Source organism: Microcaecilia unicolor, chromosome 6 (assembly GCF_901765095.1).
Source record: "Microcaecilia unicolor chromosome 6, aMicUni1.1, whole genome shotgun sequence".
NCBI classification, from domain to species: Eukaryota; Metazoa; Chordata; class Amphibia; order Gymnophiona; family Siphonopidae; genus Microcaecilia; species Microcaecilia unicolor.
The window spans coordinates 153,750,809-153,775,510 of record NC_044036.1 but is presented as its reverse complement, the minus strand read 5'-3'; the positions used below and the strand labels follow the sequence as shown (position 1 = coordinate 153,775,510).

At 42.8% G+C, this 24,702-nt stretch overlaps 1 protein-coding gene across 1 annotated transcript in view; it reads left to right on the top strand.

The window, feature by feature from the left end:
- The window catches only part of PTPRG (protein tyrosine phosphatase receptor type G), a 708,710-nt gene that overhangs the window by 81,812 nt on the left and 602,196 nt on the right, over nucleotides 1–24,702 (top strand).

Genomic DNA, 24,702 nt, shown 5'->3' with positions numbered 1-24,702 from the left:
TCCAAAATGGCCATATAACCCTAGCAGAAGTCTCGCGGTAATATTGCTAGGGAACATTCTTCCATGTATAGGGGTCTTGGGGGCTATTTTGAATCCCAGCAGAGGGGGCTCCTGTTTGGAACTAATGAACATGAATGGAGACCTCAGATAGGTCTTGGGGTTGGGAAGAGGGACTTTGTGCTTGGGGACAGGGTTTTGCACTAGGGTGGGACTTCAGCCTGGGGTGAGTGGGATATTAAACTAGTGGGCAGTCAGGAAAGGGATCACGAATTGAGGGTTTGTCTGGGGTGGCGTTGGACAAGGAGGGAACTGTTGGGGGGGGGGGGGCTATCTGCCACTGTATGCAGCACAGTGCTCCTGTGTTAATTGTGTGCCCTGTGTGATAATTTTAGGTCAGATAGTGGGCACACTGTCTGCATTTACTGCACAGGATTTGCACTAACTGTGCACTAGTGGGCCGATGCTCAGCAGTAAAAGTGGCCACTAGAGGGCCTTAGTGCTGGACTAGCACCCGCATTTACTAGTGCGCAATGCTGAGAGCCGACAAGCATAGGAACTGACTACCATATAATTAGTGTAGAGCATTAGGAGTAGTTTTGCTGTGCTGTTCTGGTGGTAATTTTTTGACACTGTTCCATACAGCACCAAAGTTTTGATCATTGGGGCCTAGGAGTTTTACAATTTATGCATGATAAGTGCAAAACCTTTTACTGCACTATCGTAAGAGTCTCTGTGTATGCCATCAAGACACAGGTGAGGCCAATGCTCAACTTTCTCAAACAGTGTCTGCAAATGATTATTGTTATTGTTGGAGGTTACGAGACTTTGAGGCGTATTTTCAAAGCACTTAGACAGACTTACAAAGTTACGTGGAGGGGCATAATGGAACAGGGCTCCCAAGTTTTCCTGAGGGTGTCCTCGCAGGACGCTCCCGCGAAGGGGGTGGGGAAACCCGTATTATCGAAACAAGATGGGCGGCCATCTTTCGTTTCGATAATACGGTCGGGGAAATTTAGGTCGACCTTAGAGATGGTCGTCCCAGATTTTCGGCGATAATGGAAACCGAGGACGCCCATCTCAGAAACGACCAAATCCAAGCCATTTGGTCGTCGTCGGAGCCAGCATTCGTAATGCACTGGTCCCCTTCACATGCCAGGACACCAACCGGGCACCCTAGGGTGCACTGCAGTGGACTTCAGAAAAAGCTCCCAGGTGCATAGCTCCCTTACCTTGTGTGCTGAGGCCCCCAAAATCCCCCCCAACCCACTCCCCACAACTGTATACCACTACCATAGCCCTTAGTGACGAAGGGGGGCACCTAGATGTGGGTACAGTGGGTTTGTGGTGGGTTTTGGAGGGCTCACATTTACCACCACAAGTTTAACAGGTGGGGGGGGGATGGGCCTGGGTCCGCCTGCCTGAAGTGCACTGCAGTACCCACTAAAACTGCTCCAGGGACCTGCATACTGCTGTCATGGAGCTGGGTATGATATTTGAGGTTGGAAAAAATATGTTAAATTTTTTTTGAGTGTGGGAGGGGGTTAGTGACCACTGGGGGAGTAAGTGGAGGTCATCCCTGATTCCCTTCAGTGGTCATCTGGTCATTTAGGATACATTTTTGTGGCTTGGTTATAAAAAAAAAAAAAAGGACCAAATAAAGTCGGCCAAGTGTTCATCAGGGACGTGCCCTTCTCTTTTGAAAATTAGCCCAATAGTAACCTATGGGACTTTGTAAGTCTACGTACTTTGAAAATGAGCCCCTTTGTATTTCAGGATCTTTAAAAGAATACATTTTTCTCCATTCATGTTATAGTAGCTAAAAACTAGATTAAGAGAGGAAAGGCTGCTTTAACAGGTGAGACATTGAAAGATCACCATTTGCTTCTATGCTAAACATAGTAAAAATTGCTCTTTAATTGTATGGCTCCTGGTTTTCTGTAGAATGATAAAAAAGAAAGGATATTGATGAGAGGGCATTTTTTCCCCACTTAAGTAGGTAATGGCAGCCAAGGACTATACAAAATCCTGCAGAATGGCTCCCCCCTGAGCACTTACACCCACTTTCCTGTTCACACTAAGCTTGCAAAATAATGTTGAAAAGTGCTAGAAATTAATTTAAAACCAAATAAATGAGGAATAATACAATGATTAAGGACCTCATTATCTTGGCTTTTAAAACCAGCTCTATGCAGTAAATGTTTGAGAGTCTGGCTTTGCAGGGGAGTATTTACTGGAATGTATATATATGTATATTGTGCTTGTGTTCTTCTTCTCTTTTTTTTATAGGTTTTGGAAATTTTTGACTTTATTATACCGTATTCTATGCAAAGTAAGGGGGGGGGGGGGGGACTGAGTTCTGGGGCCTTTAGGATAGGCATTTGGCCTTATCCTGCAAAGGTTTCTTTGAGTAATTTATTTTTATGTAGTGGTATCATAGAATAGAAAACCTGTGAGCTCAGTTCTTTCAAATTCATTTTGCCTCTGGTGGGCAAAGAGTGGAAAACACGTGAATAGCAGCTATTATAAAGGCAGATTATTTTTGGCAAGTAAATGTTTCCCATGGCCTGGAGAAAGCCACACTTAATCAACAAACAAAACAAAAAGAGGAAATAACTTGTAAAAAAAAAATAATAATAAAAAAAAAATATATATATATATATATTATGGCTAGTGTTTTAATATAGAAAACTTTATAATTGTTCAAAATGGAGAAGTTGATTGGACTATATGCATCCTACTCATTTTGTGCAGTTTCCTAATATCTCACAACACTTGCTTCTCAACCTGGTCTTCAGGGCACACCAAGCCAGTTGGGTTTTCGGGATATACACGATGAATATGTATGAGGGATTTTGCATACCAAGGAAGCAGTGCATGAAATCTATCTCATGCATATTCATTGTGGATACTCTGAAAACCTGACTGACTATGCCGTATTCTAGGGAACCTTCTGAAACCAAGGGCAAAAGAGATAATGTATGTATATCGCCAACTCATCATCTAAACTGATAAGGATATTGCATGCAAAAATGAACAGGAGGCACCAACAGGGTTCCCATTTATATGCTCCATGTCACCTCGTGAACACACACCCATTTGCCCCAAACACACAGGTAACCCTCAGACTTGAATGTGTTTCATTTTCGAATCCAGTTGCTGTAACTTTGGCAATAACGTGGCCATATCTGCAGAATTCCATTGATAATAAATGCAGATTGCTAAGTGCACATTCATATTTCTCCTGTTTCCTTTTGTATTGTTACTGATGTGTGGTTTCTTATTGCCAGGGTAATGTCTCGCATTCATTTCTCTCTTGTCCTGCTTTTATGCAATTACAGAAAGCATATGGTTCGTTTCATAGATCATAAACCTGTGAAACAACTTGCAACCCACAAAAGACATATCCAACACTCTCACATAAGATTCTGCTATTGCAGACTAAATGGTTCTTTTATAAAGTTCTGTTAAAAATTGGCTTTAGCACGCCCTAACGTGGGTCTTTTCTGCATGCTAAGGCCATTTTTACCATGGATGTAAAAGCACGGATGTTTGTTATTTTTTCCATTCATGATGGCATCTATTTAAAAAAAACTACCGTGGGAGCACTTACCACCGCCTATTTTGTAGGGCTTGAACCATCCCGTCCCTTCTGATGCAACTTCCTGTTTCTGAAGGGCGGGGTGGTTGAGAGGGAGAGCCCCGGTGCAGGCTGCAGGCAGCCTAAGAATGCCACTGGTGCTGCTCAGGTGAAGACTGGAAGCGATTTTTAAGGCATACGGGGTAGGGAGGGAGCTGAGAGCTTTGCAAGCTGAGAAGGGAAGTGAGAGATACCAGCCTGTCAACAGGGTGTGAGTGGGGAGGAAATTGTGAGAGCTTTGTGGGCCAGGAAGGGAACAGAGAGGTACAGGACTATAAACAGGGGAGAAGGAGGTGGGGGGGGGGGGGGGAGGGAGGGAATTGTGAGATATCTGCGAGCAGGACTAGACGCATCGTCTGCTTAAAATTCCTGGCTACGCCACTGTTTTAAGTGATAAGGGCTCTTGCGTTATCTGCGTGCTAACCAGCTAGTGTCCAGTAATGTAGATGTGGTAGCTGGTTAGCACAGGACGGCCCGCTCTCTGCCCCGGACAAGCCCCCTAAAAAAAAAAACTATGCAGTTACTACATTAAAGGGCCTTTTTACTAAGCCGTGTAAGGCTCTACTTGCACCCAATATGTGCCAAAATGGAATTACTGCCCAGCTACTGCGTGGCTCTTGCAGTAAATTCATTTTTGGCGTGCGTCCAATATGGATGTGCGCCAAGTGGCATTTGGCGCACGTAGGTCATTACTGCCTGGTTACCGCGTGAGACTTTGCCGCTAGGTCAATGGCTGGCGGTATAGTCCATTATTAAATGGACTTGGCGAAAATCCACTATTTCTGGGATAAGCAGTATAAAATGTTTTGTACATTTTTGGGATCTTGCCAGGTATTTGTGACCTGAATTGGTCACTGTTGGAAACAGGATGCTGGGCTCGATGGACCTTTGGTCTTTCCCAGTATGGCAATACTTATGTACTTATGTAAAGGACACACGCCCAAAATGAACACATGGCAATTTTGGTTTTGCCGCACGCCAATTTTCGGCAAAAAGTTTTTAAAAAGGCATTTTTTTTACAGGTGCGGTGAAAAATGATTCTGTGCACGCCCAAATCCCGTGCCTACACTACCGCAAGCTATTTTTCAACGCACCTTAGTAAAAAGACCCCTAACCTTCCAAACCTTTAGAGATGGGAAGGCGGTAGAACGAGAGGGCATGAAATGAGATTGAAGGGGGGCAGACTCAAGAAGAATGTCAGGAAGTATTTTTTCACGGAGAGGGTGGTGGATGCTTGGAATGCCCTCCCGTGGGAGGTGGTGGGGATGAAAACAGTAACGGAATTCAAACATGCGTGGGATAAACATAAAGGAATCCTGTGCAGAAGGAAGGGATCCTCAGGAGCTTAGCCTAGAATGGGTGGCAGAGCTGGTGGTTGGGAGGCGGGGCTAGTGCTGGGCAGACTTATACGGTCTGTGCTAGGGCTGGTGGTTGGAAGGCGGGACTAGTGCTGGGCAGACTTATACAGTCTGTGCCGGGGCTGGTGGTTGGGCGGCGGGGATAGTGCTGGGCAGACTTATACGGTCTGTGCCAGAGCTGGTGGTGGGAGGTAGGGATAGTGCTGGGCAGACTTATAGGGTCTGTGCCAGAGCTGGTGGTTGGGAGGCGGGGATAGGGCTGGCCAGACTTATACGGTCTGTGCCAGAGCTGGTGGTGGGAGGTAGGGATAGTGCTGGGCAGACTTATAGGGTCTGTGCCAGAGCTGGTGGTTGGGAGGCGGGGATAGGGCTGGCCAGACTTATACGGTCTGTGCACTGAAGAGGACAGTACAAATAAAAAAGTAGCACATATGAATTTATCTTCTTGGGCAGACTGGATGGACCGTGCAGGTCTTTTTCTGCCGTCATCTACTATGTTACTATCCTGCTTATAATCGAACGAGAAAAACGCCCAAGTTCCGACCTAAATCGGGAGATGGGCGTTTTTCTCACAAAAACAAATAAAGCGGTATAATCGAAAGCCGAACTTTGGACGCTTTCAACTGCACTCCGTCGCGGATGCGGACAAAGTTGACGGGGGCGTGTCGGAGGCGTGGTGAAGGCGGAACTGGGGCGTGGTTATCACCCGAACAGAGATGGGCGCCTTTCGCCGATAATGGATACGTTTGTAGCTAGAATTTAGGGCACTTTTCCTGGACCCTGTTTTTTCACGAATAAGGCCCCAAAAAGTGCCCTAAATGACCAGATGACCCCCAGAGGGAGTCGGGGATGACCTCCCCTGACTCCCCCAGTGGTCACTAACCCCCTCCCACCACAAAAAAATGATGTTTCACAACTTTTTACTTTCACCCTCAAATGTCATACCCTCCTCCCAAGCAGCAGTATGCAGGTCCCTGGAGCAGTTGTTAGGGGGTGCAGTGGACGTCAGGCAGGTGGACCCAGGCCCATCCCCCCCCTACCTGTTACAATTGTGCTGCTTAATGCTTAGTCGTCCAACCCCCCCAAACTCACTGTACCCACATGTAGGTGCCCCCCTTCACCTCTTAGGGCTATAGTAATGGTGTAAACTTGTGGGCAGTAGGTTTTGAGGGGGATTTGGGGGGCTCAACACCCAAGGGAAGGGTGCTATGCACCTGGGAGCTCTTTTACCTTTTTTTTTGTTTTTGTAAAAGTGCCCCCTAGGGTGCCCGGTTGGTGTCCTGGCATGTGAGGGGGACCAGTGCACTATGAATCCTGGCCCCTCCCACGAACAAATGCCTTGGATTTATTCGTTTTTGAGCTGGGCGATTTCATTTTCCATTATCGCTGAAAAGCAAAAACGCCCAGCTCACACCTTGGCGAATAACACATGGGCGTCTATTTTTTTTGAAAATACGGTTCACTCCGCCCCTTCACGGACCCGTTCTCGGAGATAAACGCCCATGGAGATAGGCGTTTCTGGTCGATTATGCCCCTCAAAGTGTCCAATGTTAAGGTCATTTCCCCCCGCATTAGCTCCTAATTCAGCTTAGTAAAAGTTACCCCCAAATTAGCTGTCACATCTGCAAGTATGTTTTGCTGGTGCATCTGTTTTCCACAGCTCTTGGAAAGAAAGAAAGATTCAGGTTATGTTGGTGGTTTATTTGGCACATTATTCAAGCCTTAATGCAAACATTATTAAATTGTATTTTTTTTTTTTTACAGGACAGAATGCAAGGGAGAGCAGAAAATCGATAATTGTGTGTGCCATGAGTTGTGGAAAATAAATCTGTAATACCTGTTCAGCAAGCTGCACTTACTCTCACTAATTTTCATATATTTTGTGTTGATTAATGAGATAATTTAGATGCTTGCCAGGTCACAATAGAGGCACACAATATTTTATTGCTTGTTTTAAAAAAAAAAGCCCTCCAAATGTTATAGCAAAATATTAAAATATTGACCTTTGGTGGAAGGTTGCTTTATAATCAGTAATAAATGGATATACAGTCTTTACAAATATGCCACTGTCTGTGCTATTCAGTATTTCATGTTTTTATCATTGTTCTGTATTTTGTCTGCAATGGAAAGTTTTTCCTGTACTTTTAGTGATATCAATAGACATATTGTATCAATCAGTCGGTGACCTCATAGGTTTGAAATGTCTTCCACTCCCTTAGGGGCACATTTTTGCAGTAGAGGCTATGGAGAATTGGGCCCTTGGTTATTCACTGGTGATATATTCCTTCAGCTTTGTTTGTTTATTATCAACATTTAATATACCGCCTGGCTTTAACAGGTCACGGTGGTTAGCAAAATCAAATCACAAATTTTAAAAGGAAAAGAACACCGTTTCTATTGACAGGAGAGATAGAACAACATGAACTCTGAGTTCTCACAGCAAGATATTCACAAAAGAGCATTGCCTTCATATAAACAGAGTGGAGGAGTGGCCTAGTGGTTAGGGTGGTGGACTTTGGTACTGAGGAACTGAGTTCGATTCCCACTTCAGGCACAGGCAGCTCCTTGTGACTCTGGGCAAGTCACTTAACCCTCCATTGCCCCCATGTAAGCCGCATTGAGCCTGCCATGAGTGGGAAAGCACGGGGTACAAATGTAACAAAAATAAAAATAAATAAAATAAATAAAATAAAATCCTAATAGATCCTAAATTCCATTCTTGCTTAAAATAATAACTTTTAAGCAAGGACTTAAACTTCCTTAAAATTAGTTCTGCTTTTATATCTTTTGGCAGGTCCTCTGTCCTGCCAAAAGTGTCCTTCCCCTGTCTCTTCATAAAGATCTGTACTTTGTTACCTAGCAGAATAATCTTTACTTCCAAGAACTGAATCTATGAGCATTCTCAGTTAAGCTGAAGAATAAGGTGTAGGCTGAGCTTTTAGGAAGTAATTTTAGCATGTATGAGGCAGTATTCCCCCATATTCTATATATGACGCAAAGGGAAAGGGGATGGGACTTTGTTAAAATGGTTTACATCTTATATGCAGGTAATTATTTTGTACCTGGGGCAATGGAAGGTTAAGGGCCCCTTTTATTAATGGTGGCAAGCCCAACACGGGCTTACCGCTTGCTAAACAGGCAGTACCACCAGGCTACCACAGCAGCCTGGCGGTACTTCCCACCCCTAGCATGCTGTCATATCCAGTGCTACAAAAATGTATTTATTTTTGTAGCACCGGAGTGTACCCAGCGGTAATTGGGCCAGTGCCATGTGCTGCCCGGTTACCGCCGGAATAGCGCGGGAGCCCTTACCGCCACTTCAGTGGGTGGTGGTAAGGGCTCCCCCCTGAAATGGCCATGCGGCAAGTGCTTTACTTGCCACACTGCCATTTCCTGCAGGAAAGAAAAACTTCCCCTTTACCCACTGTGGTAAAAGGGGGCCTTGGCGTGCATGAAAAACACACGCTGACACAGGCCCCCTTTTTTGCCGCAGCTTGGTAAAAGGGGGCCCTAAGTGACTTCCCAGAGTCACAAGAAGCTGTAGTGGGAGTGAAACCCAGCTTACCAGGATCAAAGCCCACTGCTCTAACCATTAGGCTACTCCTCGACTAGAATTGTATGCCAAAATTTGATCACATGCACAAATTTACATAGACCTCTCTCTGTGCATTATTCAGAACATGTCACCTAAATCCCATTGGAGGCCTTTAACTAAGCTATGGTAAGCAGGCATGCCTGCTCACTGCAGGTTAAAATCCACTACCACAGGGCGTGCTTTCCATGCGCTAAAAAATGCATTTTATTTTTTAGCATGGGGGGGTGTGTTTGGGGTTGAAGAGTAGGCATGTCCAGCGCTAATTGATTAGAGCAGCTACACCACCATGTGCTATCTGATTAGCGCATAGTTAGCATGGGAGCCCTTACTGCCTAGAAAATAGGTGTTGGTAAGGGGGGGGGGGGTCCCACGTTAATGGCCATGTGCTAATTGGGAAATTAGCGTGTGGCCATTAACTGATGACGTGGAAAATGCGGCTATTTTACAGCCTTGCTAAAAGTGGCCTCGGCGAACGGGAAACCCACATATTAGTCATCGTGCAGGTCACTTTTTAATAGGAGGAGATTCTATATATGGCGCCTAAAAAAAAAAAAAAATCAGCGTTGAAATCGGCTCCAACTAAGCATATTCTATAATCGGCATCTAAAGTTAGGTGCCGATTATAGAATACACTCCGTCGATATTTCTGCGCCTAAATCTATGCACATCCATTTGCTCTGAGGAAAACATGGCGTAAATCTGGGCGCACAGATTTAGGCGCACTGGGTCATATTCTGTAATTAGGTGCCTACATTTTGGAATACCCATGTCCCTGCCCATAATCACACCCCTCCTTTTTGCCTGCGTGCGTTAGAAGTTTGGCGCACATCGTTACAGAATATGCTTGGTAAATTGTGCGCCTAAATTCTAATCAGTGCCAATTAGTGCTCATTATTGCTTAGGTGCTGTTAGTGCTCGTTAAGCTTGTTAAATTGTGCGCATTTGTTGTTCAATCTGCGCTGATTTTGGCACAGATCTCTAGGTTCTATATAAAACCGTGGGATAGTATGTAACTCAAAAGGGAGCTATGAGCATTCCAAAAGGTTACTAGTAATCATTTTTATAACGCTACTAGACATATGCAGTGCTATATACATTATATGCAGGGATTTTCTCTGTCCCTAGAGGGCTCAAATCTTTGTACCTGGGGCAATAGAGGGTTAAGTGACTTGGCCAAGGTCACAAGGAGCTGCAGTGGGAATTGAACCCCGGTTAAAAGCCTGCCGCACTAACCATTAGGTCCCTCCTCCACTTAAAAGTTATGTGCAGAATTATAGGATTGCACTTAGCACCGAATTTTTTTTTATTTTTTACAGACCAAATTCTGAGCAACACTTATTGAATTACCTCCAATGTATGCATAAAATAGCTTTTTATAAAATTAAATAAGTGTGAAAGTAACGCATTGGCTTGAATACGAACACTTCTATTGCAGGTGCTGCTGGGGAGATGGTCTGGGTGGAGCATGGGAAGAGTAGCAAAATATTGTATGCACATACATGCTTTTACTCTACATATAATTACAAAATAACAAAAAGGTAGAGCTCTCACTCGGAGTAATACCCAACCATTTGTATCATGATTGTTCTCTTTACTAATCAAGGAGGAGTCTCATATATTCAACACGGCAAATAACATTTCACCCATTTGGTGAGCTTGTGCGTGTGTGTGTGTGTATTTTAATCATAGAGTCTCCCTCCTGCTTTCCTTAACTTGCATTTGCTATAAATTTTACTCCCATCTCTTAATTTACTGTGCACTACGTTTTAGTAATACTGGCAGTTTAAACAGCACTTATCTGTGTCTGTATCTGTTGGTGTGCGTTCATTCCCCGACAGGTGCCTGTTTCGCTATTCAAGCTTTGTCAAGGGGGAGTCATAGCACCGGATCGTTTCACTTTCTTGCTGCCTTCTAGACATAAGTTCTTGCTGCCTTCTAGACATAAGGTGACAAGAAGGCAGCAAGAAAGTGAAACGATCCGGTGCTATGACTCCCCCTTGACAAAGCTTGAATAGCGAAACAGGCACCTGTCGGGGAATGACCGCACACCAATAGATACAGACACAGATAAGTGCTGTTTAAACCGCCAGTGTAGTGGACAGTAAATTAAGAGATGGTTGGGTATTACTCCGAGTGAGAGCTCTACCTTTTTGTTATTTTGTAATTATTGATAGTGATAGTAGATCTGCCTGTCCCTAGTGATTAAAAGAAAAAGATTGATGCAGTACTCCCCCCTCCCCCCAGGGGCAGCAGTGCAGTTGTTGGACTCCTGTACGTCTTAGAACATTACTTACGCCAGTGGTTCACAAACCTGGTCCTGGAAGCACCCCAGCCAGTCAGGTTTTCAGGATATCTACAATAAATATTCATGACAGAGATTTACATGCACTGCCTCCACTGTGTGCAGATCTCTGTCATGAATATTCATTGTGGATATCCTGAAAACAAGAGCGGCTGGGGTGCCTCAGGACTAGGTTTGGGAACCACAGTCTTATGCCTTATCTATGGCTGGGGTAAAAGGTGGCACTTTGAATGCGGCTTAACTTACTGCTGTTCCTTGCCACATTAAAATTCCTTTCAGAACCTGGGTACCTCTGCCTCCTTCAATAATATTGTCAACCTGTTCTTGTAGTGTCTTGTCAAGGAACCAGACTTAATAGTGAAAACGTGTCTAGGCAAGCCTTCTAATATTTCCCTTGTTTTCCTTCTCAGATGCAGCTGCATTGATCCCCAAGGGGCTGCAGTTCTGATAGTAATGAGCTTCTTGTCCCTTGTGGAAACAAATACATGATTCAAAGGGCAATTAAAAAGTAGCCTTCTGAGGTCATATTTGTAATTTCTTTGAGTGAAAGATTTGATTTGCAATTCACCATACTTGTGGAATATTGTTGAGTCTTGAGGGCCGGCTTCCAGTTCTATCTAGGTTTTTTTCATAATTAACTCTTACCTTCCGAATCTTAATGGTCTCTCTCTGTCAAGGGCTTCATGTTTGATTTTATTTAAATTCATCTGTCCTATTTATTAGTATGTATGCTTAAAGCCCAAATATGCTCCATAGAGTCCCACAGAGATTTATATTTATTTATTTGATTATTGACTTAAGGGAGGGGAAGGGAAGATAATTTTATAACTGACCATATAAGAAAATGTGGCCAGTATACACAGAAAAAGTGACAGCTTTATTAAGGGAAAACATGTGTAGTTTTCTTTAATTTATTTATTTATTTATTTATTTTCTCTTGTGTGTGCAGACAGTGGTAAACCCATAATGCATATGTTTGCAGGCGTCCTAGAGAATGTTTATACTTTATCCTCGAGTTTCTATATATTGCGCTGAGATTTCCATACAGAAATCAAAGTGTATTCCATAACAGTGTGCATAACTTAATTAGATAAGCTAATCAGTAGTGATACGTGGATGTTAACCAGTTAGCACTAATTGGCATTAATTTGAATTTACGCACACTACTTGCTAAGCATATTCTGTAACGTGTGCGTAAATATAAGCTGCATTGTTGAAAAGTGGGCGTGGTTATGGGTGTGGAATGGGTGGGTCATGCATGTTTCTAAAATCTGTGTGCATTTTAATAGAATACACTCGGACTTTGCCTAATTTAGGATTTACGCCAGGTTTAATTGGCGTAATTGACCTCGACTAAGTTGTTGCTGCCCGGTTACCGCTGGGTTAGAGCAGGAGCTCTTACTGCCACCTCAACATGTGGTGGTAAGTGTTTCCTCCTGAAATGGCCACAGGCAAGTGGTTCACTTACCACACGGCCATGTCTTTAAAAAAAAAAAAAAGACAGCATTTTACCCGCTGCGGTAAAAGGGGGCCTCAGCATATGTCAGAAACACTCACCGATTCTAGCGCAGGCCCACTTTTACTGCAGCTTAGTCAAAGGACCCCTTACTCGGGAATTCTGTAAATGGCGCCTAAAGTTCGACCCTAATTCTGTGCCCATCTTTCACACGGAAACACATTCTAATGGCTGACCTGTGACAGAATGGGGATGAAATGGCACATTGTCGTGGAAATATGCTTGCTCACTCATAAGTACATAAGTATTGCCATACTGAGATAGACCAAAGGTCCATCAAGCCCAGCATCCTGTTTCCAACAGTGGCCAATGCAGGTCACAAATATCTGGCAAGATCCCAAAAAACATTTTATACTGCTTATCCCAGAAATAGTGGATTTTTCCCAATTCCAATTTAATAATGGTCTATGAACTTTTCCTTTAGGAAGCCATCCAAACCTTTTTTTTAAAACCCCGTTAAGGTAACCACCTTTACCACATGCACTAAATGATAAGATCCCCACTATGTTGAAATGAGTGCCGACTAAGCGTATTCTATAATAATATAGAATACGCATAGTTGATTTCTCAGTGCCTAAAACTACATGCATCCATTTACCCCATCAAAAATGTGGTGTAAATCGAGGCACATAGATTTAGTTGCACTGGGCCATATTTAATAACTAGGCGCTTAAAATTCAAAACACCCATTTCCCTGCCCATAACCATGCCCCTTTTGAACTGCACACATTAGTTCTTTGGCGCACTTTGTTACAGAATACGAATTCGTTATGAGTTGCATGCGTAAATTCTAATCAATGCCAATTAGTGCTCATTATTGCTTGTTAAGTGCTATTCTCAGCGCTCATTAGTTTCTGAAGCTTGTTAAGTTACTCACATTGTTATAAAATCCATGCCGATTTTGCCCCGGATCTCTAGGCACACTATATAGAATCCGGCAGTATATTCCGGCTATGGGCATCTAATTGTTGGTGCTCCTTAATAAAAGGACCCCCATAGTTTTTCCTTCTCCTCCCCATTTACATAACAGTTCTTTTACCTCACGGAGAAATTCCTCAAGCAGCTATTTTTACACGTGCTGATGAATAATCAAATAACTTTGTTTTTTAAAACCATTTTATTTTGAATACTGCAAGCTCTCGTTCATCTCCTGAATAGCCTGTGCTGGCAACCTGCAAACCTTTAAAAACATTTTATAAAAGCAGACCCTGTTGCTAAACAGCAAGCACATCTTGTCACTAAGAGAGCCTCCGTATTTGCAAAAGATCCTTGTGTTTCAGAGCGTCTCTTGCGGATAAAGCTGCACTGCTTAGCAACACCCAATTCCCAGTTACTGTAGACAGTCATTAACTCAAGGAAAAAAAAACAAAAAAACTCTGCTTTTTATTTACACAGGCCTCTCTTGTACTATGAAATCCATGGAGGACAGTAAATGGGAACAGTTTACGCACTTAAAATATTGCGCAATAAGCTAAATGTAAAAATCATATATAAGAAGCATAAGACGATCTAGAATCCACTAGCTACTAACTCAAGTGATCCAAAATGATGTGTGGAGGGGCACAATCGAATGGGGCGCCCACGTTTTCCTGAGGACGTCCTCGCAGGATGGGGTTTCGATAATACGGGGAAACCCGTATTATCGAAACAATATGGGCGGCCATATTTTGTTTCGATAATATGGTCAGGGACGCCCAAATCGCAACATTTAGGTCGACCTTAGAGATGGTTGTCCCTGATTTTCGGCAATAATGGAAACCGAGGACTCCCATCTCAGAATCAACCAAATCCAAGCCCTTTGGTCATGGGAGGAGCCAGCATTCATAGTGCACTGGCCCCCCTGACATGCCAGGACACCAACTGGGCACCCTAGGGGACACTGCAGTGGACTTCAGAAAAGTGCATAGCTCCCTTACCTTTGTGCTGAGCCCCTCCAAAACCCACTCCCCACAACTGAACACCACTACCATAGCCCTTATGGGTGAAGGGGGGCACCTAGATGTGGGTACAGTGGGGTTCTGGTGGGTTTTGGAGGGCTCACATTTACCACCACAAGTGTAACAGGTGTGTGTGTGGGGGGGGGGGGGGGGGTTGGGCCTGGGGCCGCCTGCCTGAAGTGCACTGCAGTACCCACTAAAAAACTGCTCCAGGGACCTGCATACTGCTGTCATGTTGCTGGGTATGATATTTGAGGCTGGCATAGAGGCTGGAAAAATATATAAAAAAAAAGTTTAGGGTGGGAGGGGGTTAGTGACTATTTGGGGAGTAAGGGGAGGTCATCCACGATTTCCTCCGGTGGTCATCTGGTCATTTAGGGCACATTTTTGTGGTATGGTCGTAAAAAAAAAAGGACCAAGTAAAGCCGGCCAAGTGTTCGTCAAGGGCGCCCATGTGTTAAGCACGCCCCAGTCCCGCCTTTGCTATGCGTCCGACACACCCCTCCCCCCCCCGGGAACTTTGGTCATCCCCGCAGCGGAAATCAGTTGAGGACACCCAAATTGGCTTTCGATTATGCCGATTTGGGCGACCCTGTGAGAAGGATGCCCATCTTCCGATTTGTGTCGAAAGATGGGTGCCGTTCTCTTTCGAAAATAAGCCTGATAGTAAACTAGGTATGGGACTTAAATTTCTGTGCCATTTAATCGGACCTTGTTGAAAGCATATGCAAGAATCACATCTTGCATATTATTAATAGGGCAGTGTCACAGATATCAAGCCTCCTCCTTACTGGTGGACACAGGTGTGAGAAATTTCATGCTGGGATGCTGTTTTTGCACTGACAGGACCACAAGCAGCTGCAGTCCCTGGAGAATCACAGGTCTTAGCAGGCAATTAATCACTGGAGGAAGAATACCAGATGGCTCAACACTACAGTATGCCAACTGTACTATGGGGAATCTGTAGCCCACAGCAATCGGAGCAGGAAAAAGTGGGTGGCAGCAGTCAAACAATATCTAAGATCCAGAACACAAATACAGACGGACTTGTCTTAGTCACAAGTCTCCTATCCCACTTTTATGTCAGTTTTCATTATCAAGTATAGATTCTATCTAGATAGCTGAAACTATCAATTAGGACATTGCCATTTTTCCTTTCCTCTCTTAAAGATTATTAAAGGTGTTGTGTTTATTGATTTTTAGAAGCCACTCCAATAAAACTTTTGGGCTGAATGTCGAATTATCAAAGGTACAGAGAAGGGCGATGAAAATGATAAAGGGTATGGGGCGACTTCCCTATGAGGAAAGGCTTAAGCGGCTAGGGCTCGTCAGCTTGGAGAAAAGCCAGCTGAGGGGAGATATGATAGAGGTCTATGAAATAATAACTGGAGTGGGACGGGTACACGTGAATAATTTGTTTACTCTTTCCAAAAATACTAGGACTAGGGGGCATGCGATGAAGCTACAAAGTAGTAAATTTAAAATAAATTGGAGAAATTTTTACTTCACTCAACGTGTAATTAAACTCTGGAGTTCGTTGCCAAAGAATGTGGTAAAGGCGGTAGTAGCGGGGTTTAAAAAAGGTTTGGACAGCTTTCTAAAGGAAAAGTCCATAGACCAGGAAATAATTTTAGGTTAGTGTATACTTCCTCAGAAGGGACAGTAAAAGAAAATGGTGGGGCTTTTATTTTAAATTTGAATATTTAGCTCACACTTTTTCAGTAATAGTTGAAGGCAAGTTTCTTTCAGGTACATATTTCCCTGTTCCCAGAGGACTTGATCTACGTTTACACCTGTGGCAATGCCCAAGGTCACAAAGAGTGGGGCTGCATTTGAACTGTACCTTCTCTCGTTGCCAGCTTGTTGCTCCAACCAGTACACTAATGCTCTGCTCCGTAATTGGTTTTATAGGTAAAGTGAAACAATGAAACCTGTTTAACCTTCTGCATCCAGCTCATATCCTACAACTGCTTATGTACGTGTTTATATACTGTGCTATTTTCTGTTGACCCAGCTACTCGTTGCCTCTTCTGTCTGCCCCCCCCCCAGTGTATTTTGAAGGATCCACCAATGGCGTTCCTAGGTCAGTAGCCACCTAGGGCAGATCGCCGCTGTGCACCCCCCCCCCAACACATCACCTCCAGGCTGTTCCACCCTCCCGGCGTATCACCTCCTGGGGTGCAGGGAGCAGCCGCGCGGCTATCGGCTCCGCCAGTTTCCTACCCCAGAACAGGAAGTAATAGAGGGAGCAGGGAACCAGCGGAGCTGACAGCCGTGTGGCTGCTCCCTGTACCCCTTGCAGCGTGCACACGGGGTGGACCGCCCCGCCCTTGGTACACCACTGGGATCCACTACCAGTTCTATCAACATTTTACTGATATCTATTGGTATGTGTTTTCTCTGCACAGGGGATCAGAAGCTATTGTATTAAGAGCATCCTCTAGACCAGTGTATTTCAATGCAAGGACCAGGGGCCAATGGTGGCCCCGCAGACCTCTGAGGCAGGCCTCATTCTCTTTCTTTTTTTTCTCTGCTACTCTACCACTCTACCCAGGCCATATATGTTATGTCCCATGTATGTTATCATGTATGTATGCACCTTAACGCAATACCATTTTTAACTCTACCCGGAAATGGCAACCACCATTACGGCAAATGTAAGCCACATTGAGCCTGCAAACTGGTGGGAAAATGTGGGATACAAATGCTACAAATAAATAAATAAATAAATATATAGAATTGGACCCTAAACGCTATTCTATATATAATACACGTGCTCTTTATAGAGGAATAATGCTCAGTGCCAAATATTTTTGGCACCTAAGTTTTTTTTTTTTTTTACATTTTTACTGAATCTGGCCTTTGGTGCATGAGTTAGCTCTTATGAACTGTCATTCCAGTGTGGTAATGGCTACTGTGGACATCTGTTAAGTTACCACTTGCTAATTCAGGTTCTGTTTAATATACACCAGTAGAAAGGAGCCCTTTAAGTTTAGGTCTGGGCAGAGACGGATATGAATGCTCACAGAAGGAAAGTCAAGTGCTGCTCTTTTTGCTTTTGAAAGTTAGAATATGCTCATGCAAATGCAGAATTTTAAAGTTGATTGTCATATAAGTTTTCTTTGATCCCTTCTGACTTTCATTTTGTTTATTTGCCAGAAGAGCCAGATAATACTGATGAAAGTACATTTTTCCAGTGTATAGGGAGTTGGATTAAATTACTTTAGTTTATCTTTTTTGAAGATATGAATTGTTTTGGCTGTAAAGTTAAAAGCCTTTCCTTTTTCTTTTTTTGATTATGCACTCTTGTACTGGTTGATCTTTTGGCTGCCAACTGTTAAACTTATTGAGAGGTTTTTTGGGTTTTTTTTTTTTTTAAATCCTGTATGTGCTAGGACCGCTGCTTTTTAATATATTTATAAATGATTTAGAGATGGGAGTAACTAGCGAGATAATTAAATTTGCTGATGACACAAAGTTATTCAAAGTCGTTAAATCGCGACAGGATTGTGAAAAATTACAAGAGGACCTTACGAGACTGGGAGACTGGGCGGCTAAATGGCAGATAATGTTTAATGTGAGCAAGTGCAAGGTGATGCATGTGGGAAAAAAGAACCCAAATTATAGCTACGTCATGCAAGGTTCCACGTTAGGAGTTACGGACCAAGAAAGGGATCTGGGTGTCGTCGTCGATAACACACTGAAACCTTCTGCTCAGTGTGCTGCTGCGGCTAAGAAAGCGAATAGAATGTTGGGTATTATTAGGAAAGGTATGGAAAACAGGTGTGAGGATGTTATAATGCCGTTGTATCGCTCCATGGTGCGACCGCACCTTGAGTATTGTGTTCAATTCTGGTCGCCGCATCTCAAGAAAGATATAGTAGAATTGGAAAAGGTGCAGCGAAGGGCGACTAAAATGATAGCGGGGATGGGACGACTTCCCTATGAAGAAAGACTAAGGAGGCTAGGGCTATACAGCTTGGAGAAGAGACGGCTGAGGGGAGACATGATAGAGGTATATAAAATAATGAGTGGAGTGGAACAGGTGGATGTGAAGCGTCTGTTCACGCTTTCCAAAAATACTAGGACTAGGGGGCATGCGATGAAACTACAGTATAGTAAATTTAAAACAAATCGGAGAAAATTTTTCTTCACCCAACGTGTAATTAAACTCTGGAATTCGTTGCCGGAGAAAGTGGTGAAGGCGGTTAGCGTAGCAGAGTTTAAAAAGGGGTTGGACGGATTCCTAAAGGACAAGTCCATAAACCGCTACTAAACGGACTTGGAAAAATCCAAAATTCCAGGAATAACATGTATAGAATGTTTGTACGTTTGGGAAGCTTGCCAGGTGCCCTTGGCCTGGATTGGTCGCTGTCGTGGACAGGATGCTGGGCTCGATGGACCCTTGGTCTTTTCCCAGTATGGCATTACTTATGTATGTAACATCATACAGCCTGCTTCATGATTAAAAGATGAACGCTTGATACTATAGTAAAAATAAATAATTTTCAGGCTCAACCATTCTGTAGTATGTTTGTAACAGATTTTAAGAGAAATATTAGGGTCTCTTTTACTAAACCATGCCTACGATTCCCGGCGTAGCAAATGCAACACACACCATAATGGGCTACGTCGCATTTGCCGTGCAGGAATCGCTAGTGCGGTTTAGGAAAATAGGACCATAGTGTCCTCATTACTACATAGAAAGCTAGTAGCTTAAATATTAAAGATATATCTCCTATTTTAAGAAAACACGAAACCCTATGGGGTTAACCCAAATACTCAATAACTGCACTAAATATTATTAAATATAAAACTAACCACAGTGAGATAGTTATTATAAGGTTGAGGTTGGTAGATAGTCAATTTTTGTATTAGTTAGCAGTCTCGGCGTGGGATTTAGTATGAATGTGGATGAACAAAGGTGATGTTATGTTTATGTAATGTGCAACATTGATTGATATTAGTATAAAAAAATAAAAGGTAAAGAATAACTGTGGGTAGTTTTCTATTTTAAGAAAAGGTATCATGCATTCCTTTTTTTTTTTCAAAATTAAGGAATCTGTAAATGTATTTCTTATATATATATATATATATATATATATATATATATATATATATATATATATATATATATATATATATATATATTTGTACAGAACTGCAAGCAACAGCAGTACTCTCTGATGAACACTAAAGATAAGACCACTTTGACCTTGGCCCTTGGCTAAAGAGGTGCATCTTGGGATTCATTCTGACACCTGCATAGAGAGTGTGGTAAGATGGCTGCAAGCATATTGATTCTGATAGTAAGAAAGAAAGCATCTTTCTCTCTCTCTTTTTAATTGCTTAGTAGGGGAGAATCCTTAAGTGCAGTGTTTGCGCTATATAAATTGGCATTTCCCTTTAAATGTTACCAATTATCCATGTATTGATGACATAGTGATAATATATTAGGTTGCACTATAATATACTGTAGCTTGTGAATTAAGATACAGTAGAGGTGTTATGCACATGCTGTGATGGCCACTCATTAGACATCACACTGAAATGCAGAGGAATGAGTGGTGGGGATTTTTTAATGTTAACTTACATCTCTTGAAATTTTTACTTTGTAGATTATTTTGATGATACCTCCTAGTTTCCTGTGTAGCTCAGGGGTAGATTATGCAAATGTGCAATAGAAACTTAGAAATTTTACTGTAGAAATTCAAATTATTTTGCATATTAAATGTCAAATTTATTTGCCTAATGAAAACATTTTCCAGTCTTATATCTGAATAATATGTTTCGCTGTTATGTAAGGTTTACGGGTGTGAATTTCAAGTATTGAAAGAAGGGAGAGGAGACAATCGGAGAAAGATTTGACACTAAAGGCCGTTTTTCTTGTGGCCATTACTTTGGCGAGACGGGTGTCGGAGCTCCAGGCGCTGTCCTGTAGGGACCCATTTCTGCAGTTCTCAGAGTCTGGGGTCACGGTTCGGACCGTGCCTTCCTTCATGCCTAAGGTGGTTTCAGCGTTTCACCTAAACCAGCCTATTTTCTTGCCCTCCTTTGATAATTGGACAATTGGAGAGGCAGAAAGAAGGGAGGTGGGGAAGATAATGGATAGGGGAAAAATAAGAGGAGGGAGTGAGGTTCTAGGATCCTGAGAGTATACAGAGGAGACAGGAGGCGGTCTGGAACTTGGGGAAGACGCCAGAGAGGAGAGAGTGGTCCTCCCTCCCCTAGTCATATTAATATGATGACAGATAAAGACCATCGCAAATCATACAGTTTGTTATAATACAAAAAAGTGGTGGTAAATCTCAAAACCCAAGTAAGTCTACAAATGACCCACTTAGTTCACAGAATAAGTGTATGTGAAAACACTCTAATATATATCTTTTATTGAAAGAAGGAAAAAGCCTCTAGGACCTCCTGACCATAACGGTCTAGCAGGCTACTGGCAATCGATACGGCCTAACAATTGGTCAATTTTGATCCGTCCTTATCATATGCTTTAAAAATCCTTCTTCTAAAGACTTTCAAAAAACGGAGTGCTCCATAGCAAGATCTATCCAGTACACTGAGAGACTGCAGCAGCAGCACAGCGTGAACTGTGGATAAGTACTTAACTATAGGTTAAGTACTAGCCTGAATTTGAATATAAACTTAAATGTTTAAATTTGAAGGTGTTTAACACAATGGCTTTTGAACTCATTTTTTTGAAAATTATATAGTTTGCCCAGGATAGTGGTCAGGGTTGTAACTGCTACTTCATTCCCCCATGCCTTTTATGAAGTGAAAATGCCGTTTAATGTTTGTTTTAGTTGTAAAAGCTCTACGCTTGGATTTCATCCTCTTGTCTAAGGGATCCTCTGTTCATTCCCCTTTTCACACACTCAGCATCCACTCAATCCCCCTCTCTCATGCAGTCTCATCATACCTTTCAGCCTCCTATCACACAATCTAATCCTATTCCCTTCCTTACAATCCTCTCAATTCTGTCAAAAACAGCAATCCCCGCCCCCTCCCACTGCATGGATCACATGACAGGAGGAAGTAGAGTAGAGCCACATCCTCCATCTTCTGCTTGGACTATGATTGTGTGGGACACTGAAGAAAACAGCTGTTGACTTACGGCTGGGAGGGGGGGAGGGTTGGGACCTTACATGTTGCTGTTCTCCTCCTGCTATTTGCCCTTAGTTTGAAGACTTAATATAACATTACATCAGAATTTGATGGAAAATAACCATCATATCTTATGTCAGAAGACAGTGAAACTTGATGTATGGTTTCTCCAGTAGAAGGAAGAAGGGCCATTTATGAAAAACTTCCTTTCAGAAATCTTATATATGTGACCATACATTTAATTTCATTGCAAACTGCTTTTCACTATGTCAGAAATGTAGGTCATATTTTAAATAGGGTTTTCTTGCAATTTGACATATAAAACTGTCTGAATATTGTATTTATTTAGATTTAGCTCAAGGTGAAACACAAGCTTTGATGATACTTTCTGAATTCCCTTCCTTGCTGAAGCAATTGTGGACCAGATTTCAAAGCCCAGATGGAGGCTTTATGTTCCTTTGAAAATGTCTTGTCTACAGAGCTTGCAAGTTTAAACTTCCACCCAGGAAATACCAAGTAGTTAAAAATAAAACTCCAAATTATTGAGTGGCTTCGGCCCTGTCCTCTGTTCTTGCACTGCCCTATTTCTGCACCCTTGTTACTTAGAGGAATAGTTTCGAGAAGGGCTTTCTGGGCAGGTGACCATCTATTTACCTGTGGAATATCCCTTTGGAAAACTGATTCTCGCATGCCTAGGAAGAGGTGTACTCTGAAGTCTCAAACCTGAATTTTTAAGCCATGAAAAATATTCTCCTCCTATAAGCAATCCTGGAGGAACAAGAGAACATTTAAGTGGTAATGTGTTTTTCATGTTGCCGCTGTAGGATAAAAGCAACAATACATGAGAAGCTTGGTTATTGTGATGCGTCTTTCTGATTTACAGAGGAAGACACACTCATGTCTTTTATAGTCTTTGAACTCTCAAGCATTTATGTGTCTTCCTAGAATGCTAAAGAATCTTGAATCCTGCCCCTCTTTACATTTTTTTCTCTGCATATTCAATTTGCTTTACTGCACTTTACTAATCTGTAAATATATCAGAAAGTCTACTAGAGCCAATATGTCAAGAATAAGTATCCATTGAGTTGGCTGCAGGTGATGAAAAGGGATTTTCTTTTGCCATTTTTTGTACTTAAGTGTCTGTTGTAGCTTTTAACTGCCATGTGTTCATGTTTATTTCTGTTAGAATACCGCATATACTCAAATATAAACAGAGATAATTTTTTTGTCTAAACCCTCCTTCCCCACCCAAAAATAATGTTTATATTTGAGATAGAGCAAAAATTTTGGTCCTCCCCCCTCCCCCCTTGTGCTCAAGAGACCCTACATCAGCCAGTCAGCTGTGAAAGGGAGTAAGGGAGGGTGTAAGGGAGAGAAATGCAGGTCACCTGGGGGGGGGGGTGGGGAGAAATAGTCATCAAGGGGGGAGGGAGAAGGGAGAGAGAAAGAAATGATGGTCACCATGGGGAAGGGGGGGATAAATGCTGAAATATAAACTCTCAGTTTATATTAAAGTTAACATTTTCCACCCCATTTTAGGGGAAAATGTCATCTCGGTTTATATTCAAATGGGTTTATATTTAATTATCTATAGTAAGTTGACAGAGAGCGTAGCAAAAACGTTACAGAGGAAGATCAATAATAACTATAAAGGGAAGGGGTTTGCATCCCATAAACCCCTATTTTTATTTTTATTTTTTTGCATGTAGGTTGCAGGGTGGAACATGACTTTTGGTTTTTGACCAGGAATTAGTGGGGATGTCAAGTAGATGGCTTAACACTGCCAGCCAGCAGTAATGGTGAATGTCCTTCCATAATTTAAAAAGAGCACTTTAAAATTATGATCTAAATGGAATTCAAATTGGAGACCTGTCAGGGTGCAGGACCTAGTATATTAAAATAAAATGATTTCCATTTTGTAGCTTCCCACTATTCCAGAACCTGTGGGGATAGTTGTGTCCATCAATCAGCAGATGGAAAAAGAGAACTGAAAACTGAGTTCAGACATATCTCTCTTGGCATCCAGTCCAGCTCAGCATTTTCTGTCTCCAGCAGGTGGATGGACACACTTTTCAGGTTCCGGACAACTGATCTGCAGTTGATCTTTATGGGTGGCTTGAGTCTGAAGAGTCATATCTAGAGGTCTTCAAATCCCTGTCTCTAGTGCACCACAAATTCACTTCTTTCCTCTTTTCACCTCTTCCCTGTGAAACTTTGATTTTCCAGCATAACCTTCTTAACAACAACAAAAAAAGAATAAAAGGGGTTTTCTAGGGAATTTGTATCAGTCCTGAGTGTTTCTCTTCTGTGGTAAGACTCATGAAGACTGTGATCTAGGGGGGAGCAGCTGGCAGTGGTAAATCTGACTAAAGTTTGTCTCGGAACTGCTTGGTGAACTACCAGTTCTACTTGTGCGGGGGCGGGATCCTGACTCACAGCATTGGGACATGTTGTGCTTTACTTGTGACAGTTGGGGTGAATGGCGACTCCTGCAGATACAGTTAAGCAGTGTTCCCACTGTGGCACCTTTCCTTTAGTGCTAGGGAATCAGAGTTCACCTGTATCTTGATGACCGGCTTAGTCATATGTCATCCTATTTGTCCAGCCTGGTGGCGATGAACAAATTTGTCCATCTTCTGCAGTCGTTGGCTTGGGTGATCAATTTTGAGAAGAGCAGACAAACTCCATCGCAGATGCTAGAGTATCTGGGTGCTCTACTCGACACAGCAAGGGAAAGGATCTTCCCCACAGAGCTCAGGAAGTTGAAGCTAGTTCAACAGATTCATATTCTCCTCAGTCAAGGCGGCCCAGGTTTTGTGGTCAGTGATGTGGGCGATGGAAATGATGCCTTGGGCAAGGACTCATATGTAGACTTTATAGGATTCTCTACTCAGCCACTGGTTTCTGGTGTCACAGAAGAAGTACAACTTTCATCTTCCTTGGATGCTGGTTGTCAGATGGAGTATGCAATGGTGGTTGTTGCCCAGGAATTTGACCATCGGAGCTCCCTTTCCAATAACACAATGGGTGGTGGTGACAATGGATGCCAGCACGTTGGGTTGGGGAGCTCATTGCAAGTTCCATCTGGCACATAGCACCTGGATGGAACAGGAGTCTCACTGGTCGATAAATCGCTTGCAGCTCAAGGCAATGCAGAATGCCTTGTGCAACTTCCTTTCTGTTGGGGACCCTGGTCTGAGTTTTCTCTGATTAATTCAATAGTGGTGGCTTTTCAACAAGCAAG